The sequence below is a fragment of the Tamandua tetradactyla genome, chromosome 16 (assembly GCF_023851605.1).
Source record: "Tamandua tetradactyla isolate mTamTet1 chromosome 16, mTamTet1.pri, whole genome shotgun sequence".
Taxonomy (NCBI): Eukaryota; Metazoa; Chordata; class Mammalia; order Pilosa; family Myrmecophagidae; genus Tamandua; species Tamandua tetradactyla.
The window spans coordinates 44,273,825-44,281,485 of record NC_135342.1 but is presented as its reverse complement, the minus strand read 5'-3'; the positions used below and the strand labels follow the sequence as shown (position 1 = coordinate 44,281,485).

Below are 7,661 nucleotides of genomic sequence, written 5' to 3'. Positions count from 1 at the left end.
CTAAGACTTTATCTGCCTGCCTCACTCTTATTCTCTCAGGAGTGTACAATGGAGTTTTCCAGAGGCTCCATGAGATGTGGTATTGCAACATATTGAATACCAAAATAGATAGGCAAATCCAACTCTCTTTTATGAAGCCAGACATTAAAGAAGACAATTGCATAAATAAAAATGAATGTCACTCTTTTCACCAAATCTTTTTTTTTTTTTTTTTTTGGAAAACCTATTTAAAAAGTTATGTTAAAATGAGATTTTTTTAAATAATAAATATTTATAAATATATCAATACCTATATCAATAGCTATAACCCACAAAAATGAAAGTTCCTTGGGGTCCTCAGTAAACCCAAACATGTAAAGTGATCCTGACACTAAACTCTTTGCGAACTGCTGAACTAGATAAGGTGTCCCTCCACCCTGCAAATATGCCAGGACAGGCAGCCTTTGATAGCAACTGACAGAAAATGCCAACTCAAAGCAGCTTAAACTACAAGAGAAATATATTGACTCACAAACAACTCTAGACTTTGGGCCTCCTGGGTTTGCAGAATTTGCTGATTTAGCTGCAGCGTCACTCCTACCACCCTGTTTCTGGTTTTTCTTGTCTCAGAGTGGGTCCTTCTCTTCGTGGTTGCAGGAGGCCGCAGCTGTGCCAGGCATCACGTCCTCGCACAATATCCAAAGTTGACGTACACCAGCATCCTTTCCTCAAGCTCCATTTTAGTAGCCAGGAAGGCCCCTGCCCGGTCGTCGCAGGCCCATTTCTGCCCAAGAGAACAGCATAACGGCAATGAGCTTAGTCTCATCAAGACTGACCTTCTCCCCTGGAGATGCGGCCCCTCTAATTGGGGGGTTATTCGCAAGAAAAGAGGGCCAGGCTGTGGAGAAGAGATCTGGAGCCTGTGGAAGTTGGCAGCCGTGTCACAAGCCAACCCGACTCTCAACCCACCAGATATTTAGGCCACAGCCACGTGAGGGCTGAGTCTCCAGCTCCACCCTCAGAGCCACGTCCTGCCCCTAGCGCCAGGTCCCCAGCCTCGTCCCAGCCCCGTCAGCACCCTCACAGCCCGCGCCCGCACCTGCAGCCCAGGGACGCTCACCGGCCCTGCCCCATTCTCCCCGAGGATGATTCTATAGCGGGGGCTCGTGCAGCCTCCCTGTCCTTCGCCGGGTTTGGAGACCACCTTAGTCCCCTTTGACAGCTTTCAATAACTTTGAATGTCAGAAAGCTGGTCCTCCTGGGACATACCTGAGCTTGTTTTGCAAAATTGTCCACGCTTCTCACCTCAGCCTTCAAGGTCCACTCATGTCCTCTCCATCCTGCACCTCAGCTTCCCCTTCTGCCAAATGAAGCTGGTTGCATGAAGCCGAACCCAAAGCAAGGAGGGCAGGTGGCAGGGCAGAAGGCAGGGCACCCTCAGCAGGCTTGAAGGGAGCATCCAGGTGCCCAGGCTGCACCAACTTGAGGAGCTAAATCGAGCAGCAAGAAGGGAAACTGAGCGTTCCCTCCCACAAGTCAGACCTGAGCATGGGGGCTGGGAGGACCAGAGCTACTCTGCGGAGAGAAAGGAGAAGCAGCCCCTTGGAGGGGACCCTAGTCCCAGAACAACTGGGCGTGACCTGTCATCATTAACTCATTCTCCAGGCAGCCCCTTCGCTGGAGCTCTGCCTCCCTCCCTTCCGCATCTCCTTTGCCCTGAGCCCCAGGCTTAACCATTCATATGACCAGCCTGCCCATCCCTACCCCCTCCCCAGTCCTGCCCCACGAGATCTAAGAATGCCACCCAGGGTTCCCCCTCTCCCCTTATGCACACACTAGACCCCACTCCCATCTTGCCCATCCCACCTTGAAGGGCCTCCGTTCCTAGCCAGCTTTCAAAACCCTAGCCAGGAGTTCCCTTCTCTGGAACCATTCCCTCACTCTTTTCCGTCTGTCTTACACACATCTGTCATTCACCTCATCCTACTCTACAGTCTTTTGTTACTGTTGACTTACTTGCCTCCCTTGGCAGGGTATGCGCATTTTGAGAGCTGACATCTCCTTTATTCAGAACTTGCCTCCCTCCCTCATGCCTAGAACAGGGTCTGGCACACAGCCTGGCACCTAATTAATATCTAGTGAATTGACCAGAGGGGTTGTGCAAGGGGTACCTTCCCATCCACCCTCTCCTTCAACTCACATGGGTGCACACGCACACACATGAAATATGGTGGTTAGGAATGACTCAAGTTTTGGGTTCTTTGTCTTGCCATCTGTCTGCTGTGCAACCTTGGGCATTTCACTTACCCTCTCTGAGCCTATGTTTATTTCTAAGAAGAGGGTAATAATAACCATGTCCTAGGATCTCTGAAGACTAAATGAGATCGTGCGTTGTCCCAATTCAGTAATTTTCAGTTGTCACATTATTGTTGCTTCTCAATATCTGTACAGTGTTTCAGGGCTCCCACAGGACCCAGGCCATCATCTTATCATCTGAGAGTCACAGGGCCCTAGGAGGTCAACAGGGTAACGGCTTTGCTTCTGTGTTACACAAGGGGCAGTTGAGGGCCAAAGAGGCCAAGGGATTTGGCCACAGTCACACAGGAGACTCAAAACCAATTGCGGTATAACTGAGAAATCAGGACTTAAGGGATGATTTTGATTACTGAATCATTATATATGGTTGTAGACATTCCTTCCTGCTTTCTGGTACATTACAGTAGTCAGAGGGAAATACTCAAAATCTCTAAATTGTAATCCAGCTGCCTTGATCTCTGATAACGATTGTATAGCTTTTATCTTCTGCCCCTGTGATTGTAAAAGCCTTGTGACACTAGACTTCATTTGTACTCTTTTTTTTTTGTACTCTTTTTTAAAGTTTTCCAACTTTAGAGTCTTGTAATATCTAAAGACAGCCCCTAATGTTTATTAATGAAGGATCTTGGGTCAGCCCCGAACTAACCCACCCCAAGTCCAAAGTTACCTTGATAACCAAGATTAGATCTAACCAAAGTGGGCTGACCTGACAGTCACAGTAGCTCAGACTTCGGCCTATAAGTCACCTGTACCTCATTGTTCTGGTTTGCTAGCTGCCAGAATGCAATATACCAAGAACAGAATGGCTTTTAAAAGAGGGAATTAAATAAATTGCTAGTTTACATTCTACGGCCAAGAAATTGTCCAAATTAAAACAAGTCTATAGAAATGTCCACTCAAAGGCATCCAGGGAAAGATACCTTGGTTCAAGAAGACTGATGATGTTCAGTGTTTCTCCCTCAGCTGGAAGGGCAAATGGTGAACAGGGAGGCGTCTTCCGGTTTCCTCTCCGGGCCCCTTGCTTCATGAAGCTCCCCAGGGGCATCTCCTTCTTCATCTCCAAAGGTCACTGGCTGGTGGACTCTGTTGCTCTCTCATCATTCTCCCGTCATTCTGCTTGTTCTCCCGTCGTTCTGCAGCTTTCTCCAAAACGTCTCCTCTTTTACAGGATTCCTGTAAACTAATCAAGACTCACATAGAGCGGGTGGAGACACAGCTCCATCTTATCAAGTTTAATACCCACAACTGATTGAGTCACATCTGCATGGAGATAACCTACTCAAGTTTCCAACCTATAGGGCTGAATAGGAATTAGAAGAAATGGTTACTCCTACAAGATTGATTAGGATTAAAACATGGCTTTTCTAGGGTACCTAAATCCTTTCAAACCAGCACACTCATTATAATACTATAAATCACACCCATCATATCAATGCTGCCATTTTCTTACATACGTTCTGTGACTAAGCACGAAATCAATCTGCGCATGCTCAGTAATTAGATCACCTCTAATTACATCATCTGGGGCCACTATACTCATTATCCTAATCCCTGCCCATCTTTATCTCTAATAAAACTATCAGAATTACTGCAGTTCGGGAGACAGATTTTGGGCCACTCGGCCATCTGCTCTCCTACTGTGTACCTAATCACTTTTCCTCTCTTTGTAACTTTTCCTCTCTTTGAAACCCCGGTGTCTCTGGAATTGGCCATTGAGCACATCGGACATAAGGATCCACCACCGTTGGAAACAGCAGTACCGGGATTCCCGATTCCAAGCCCAGGGCTCCTCCGGGGTGCACCCTGCCTCCTGGCCTCCACCAGGAGGGCTCAGCTGCCAAAGACCTGGAGATTTCCATAGAGATCAGGTCTGGGCCCTTGTCCTATCATGGGCAGGAGTATTAAGGGTGACAACAAGTACCCAGGAGAGGGGACAGGGAAGCCTCTGCTGGTTCCCAGCCTCTGATGGGACGGTAGCTTCTTAAGCAGGTCAGGCAAGGAGAGAGCTTCCAACAGCGGAAACCCAGAAAAAATGGTAGACATATTTGTCTCTACTAAAGTGTTATACTTTCATAAGGCAAAAGATATCATAAATGAAGTTAACTGACAAAATAACTACTTTGGGGGAAAAATATTTGTGATACAGAGGACAAAGGGTAACCATCTATAACACACAAAGAGCTCTTACAAATTGGAAAGAAGAGGGCAAACAACCCAAAAGAAATTATGGCAAAGGAAATGAATAGGCAATTCATGAAAGAATGAAACCAAATGGCCACAAACAAATGAAAAGATGCTCAAACTCATTAGTGGTCAAGGAAATGCTAATTGAGCTGACAATGAACTATCACAGAGGAAAATGTAAAAGAATAATGCAACTGGCAGGGATTTGGGGGAAAGCCACACTCAGTACTGTATAGCTGAAAATGTAAATTATTACAGAATTTTTTAGAAGGAATCTGGAAATAGCAATTAAAACTTAAGGAGTTGCATAAAATTCTTTCATTTAAAATATATATACTTCCTTTGATGCAGCAATTCTACTCTTGGGACTCTAACTAATAGAATTAAACCACCATATCCTAAAGAAAAATGACAAAAGATGTTTATTAAATCATTATAATGTCAAGAAAGCTCAAGACAAAGAATGACAGAGACTGGTATCCAGAGCATACCTTGCTTCTCAGACTCTCTTGCACTTTGGTTTCGGGCCATGTGGCTGGGTTCAGGCTCAGGAATCGGGGGAAGAAGAAATGTGTGGCCATAAAGTCCACTGCATAATCCCCTATTTATCTTCCCTTCTGTGGTGTCCGCTGAGACCCCACAATGGAGATAGAAAAAGCCAGACCCTGAGTCACCACCCGAGGGCTGCCCAGCTACACTGGATTCAGACACAAACAAAAAATAAACCTTGTTTATGTAAGGCCTTGCAATCTCAGGGCTTCTCTGTGGCCATGACATAGCCTAATCCACCTAAATAAATCTACAGAATGAGCGTCCATCAGCAAGAAATGATGGACCAAATCCATGGCCCAGCACACCGTGGAATATTACTCAGCCAGCACAAAGAACAAATCAGAGCTTGACCAGGGAGTCAAAGGGATTTCTACAAAGTTGGATGAGAAAAAGCAAAATGCAAAAGAGGAAACATAGCATGACCCTATTTTGCTAATATAAGCAATGACCAAAAAATACAATAGCCCTATACAAGTATGTGTGTACTGTGCATATATGTGTACGTATGACTATATGAAAACACGAAGAGACATATACTAGCTAGTTAGTATGAGTTGGGGAGAGGGGGACAGTGATGGTGGGCAGTGGCCAAGCAATGAAGTACCAAAAAGTGCATCCCCTAAATAGTTTATATGATCACATTTTTGCATTTGTGAATATGTGGGTGTAAACATAGAAATATTTTAATATTAAAGAATAGAACTTTCCTTCTTTAGTGTAGGAGGAAAAGGCTTACTCATGCAGCTAATAGCTACAAAGTGGGAAGAGGCTTAGAAGCCCCAGGAAATAATGCAGAAACCCTAGGCTTTGCCTCAAATCTGGGAAAACTTTTCTGTCTGGCTGAGCCTGGTCAGAACATCTTTCCCATTGAGATGTGGCTAAAAATAAGAGGTAAAGAAGATAGCCAGGCCCTTGTGACCATCCTTGCTGGGGGCTGCCTGCCAGTCTCCTGGAGAAATGGGGGATACCCCTTTGGTCACTAGTAGGGCCATTGTACCCCATGAGGGACAAGCAGCCTGCCAAAATAGGAAGGTCCCTTACGAGTCACCAAAGGCAAAGGTCACACACTAGGGGCCCAACAGCCAAATCCAACCCATAATCAGATCTGGTTTAGCCTGCACAGTGATGGCTAAACAACTCAAACTGGTCTCTACATATTTTCAGTTGGCAGACTTTACATCCCCTCCCCAACAAATTTAGTATCTCTGACTTCTAGAGAAAAAAAGAGAAGTCAGATCATCTCACTACCCTGAGCTCGCATTCCTGACTGACAAGACTTGGTTGGGGCTGGGTAGTGGCTCCCTCTTTGGATAGGAGTTTTCCACAGTCTCCACCAGTCCCTACTACCTCATACCCAGGCCATACCACTCACATTACCTGGCTGGCCCCAAGTCACATTTGTGTGAGCAACCCCATGCTATAGTCGGCAGCCCCTTACCCACCCACCTCCGATTGAACAATGTGAAAATCATGCTATGAGGGCTTTGGCCTGAGGCCGTCAAGTTGGGTTTCTAGTTTGAGCACTCAATAACTGTGATGGCTAGGCACTGGGCCCACTGAGCCGAGCTGGGACACATTTTTCAGAATCCCTATTTGGATCCAAGTTAGGGTTGTTCAAAGTAGACAATTAACTGAGACTTGGTGGAAGTGAAGCAGCAGCCATGTTTCTTATGCACGGTTCCAGGCCCTGTGCCAGGTCAGGCCCACAGCCGCTGACCTGCTGGCTCTCCTCGACAGCAGGGGCAGCGCCCAGCTTCTCCAGCTCCTTCAGCTTCTCCTATTCCCAGGCCAGGTGCAAGTGCAGTTCTGCGGGGAAGCCCACCAGCTTCTCCTACTGCTCACACACGGCGTGGAGATTGGAGGGGAGAGAAAGACATTGCCCCCAACTGTCCTTGTGTTGTCCACATCCAGTTTTCCTCCCTGGCTGCCGTGGAGAGACTTCAGCAGCCCACAATTACATGAAGTCTAATGCTCATCATAAATGCGTTTTTCTGGATCACTTGTAGAGGCTGTGCTTCTCTGATCAAACCCTGATTGATAATCTGTGTGACCTCAGACAAGCTACTTAACCCCTCCAAGCCTCACTTCCCTCATTCACAGAATGCCGATGCTGACGCTGACGGTGCCTACTTCGTATGGTTATGGTGAGGATGAGATGAGCTACTGTATGTGAGAGTACCTAGCACATACCAACTGCTTAGTAAGTGCCATCTGTTATAAACAGGGCACTTATCTGTATAACACTGGGGAAGAAACAGACTAATTAAATATACCCAATTTGATCCTTTGTCATATAAATTAATAACACCTCTTTTTTACTCTGTAATATTGTAAACCCCCCACGTGTGCATCATCTATCAATCAACCAATTAATCAATTGATCAGTGTATATGTTTGGGTGCATGTGTGTACATGTAAACTGGGAAATGTGAAAATTCTGAAGTAGTTCATTCAGATTTAGGAAAAGGATCTCTCCCAGATTGGCTCCCCAGGAAAAGGACTATGAAATGGAGATTTGTGTGCAGGAGGTTTGTCAGGGAGAGCTCCCAGGATCGTGTCCTGAAGGGGAGGGGTTGCGGCAAGGAGGAGTGGGGGTGGTTAGAACAGAGGCCTCGGGCCCAACGGGGATC

The 7,661-nt window shown here is 46.2% G+C and overlaps 1 long non-coding RNA gene across 1 annotated transcript in view; it reads right to left on the bottom strand.

The window, feature by feature from the left end:
- Positions 1 to 518: 518 nt before the first annotated feature.
- Positions 519 to 7,661, bottom strand: part of LOC143660287 (uncharacterized) — an 86,561-nt gene continuing 79,418 nt past the window's right edge. Inside the window, exons 2-4 of the long non-coding RNA XR_013163917.1 lie at positions 3,216 to 3,475; positions 1,285 to 1,469; positions 519 to 763 (exon numbers count right to left, since the gene is read on the bottom strand). This is a non-coding gene — a long non-coding RNA (uncharacterized LOC143660287). The remainder of the gene's footprint in view (positions 764 to 1,284; positions 1,470 to 3,215; positions 3,476 to 7,661) is intronic.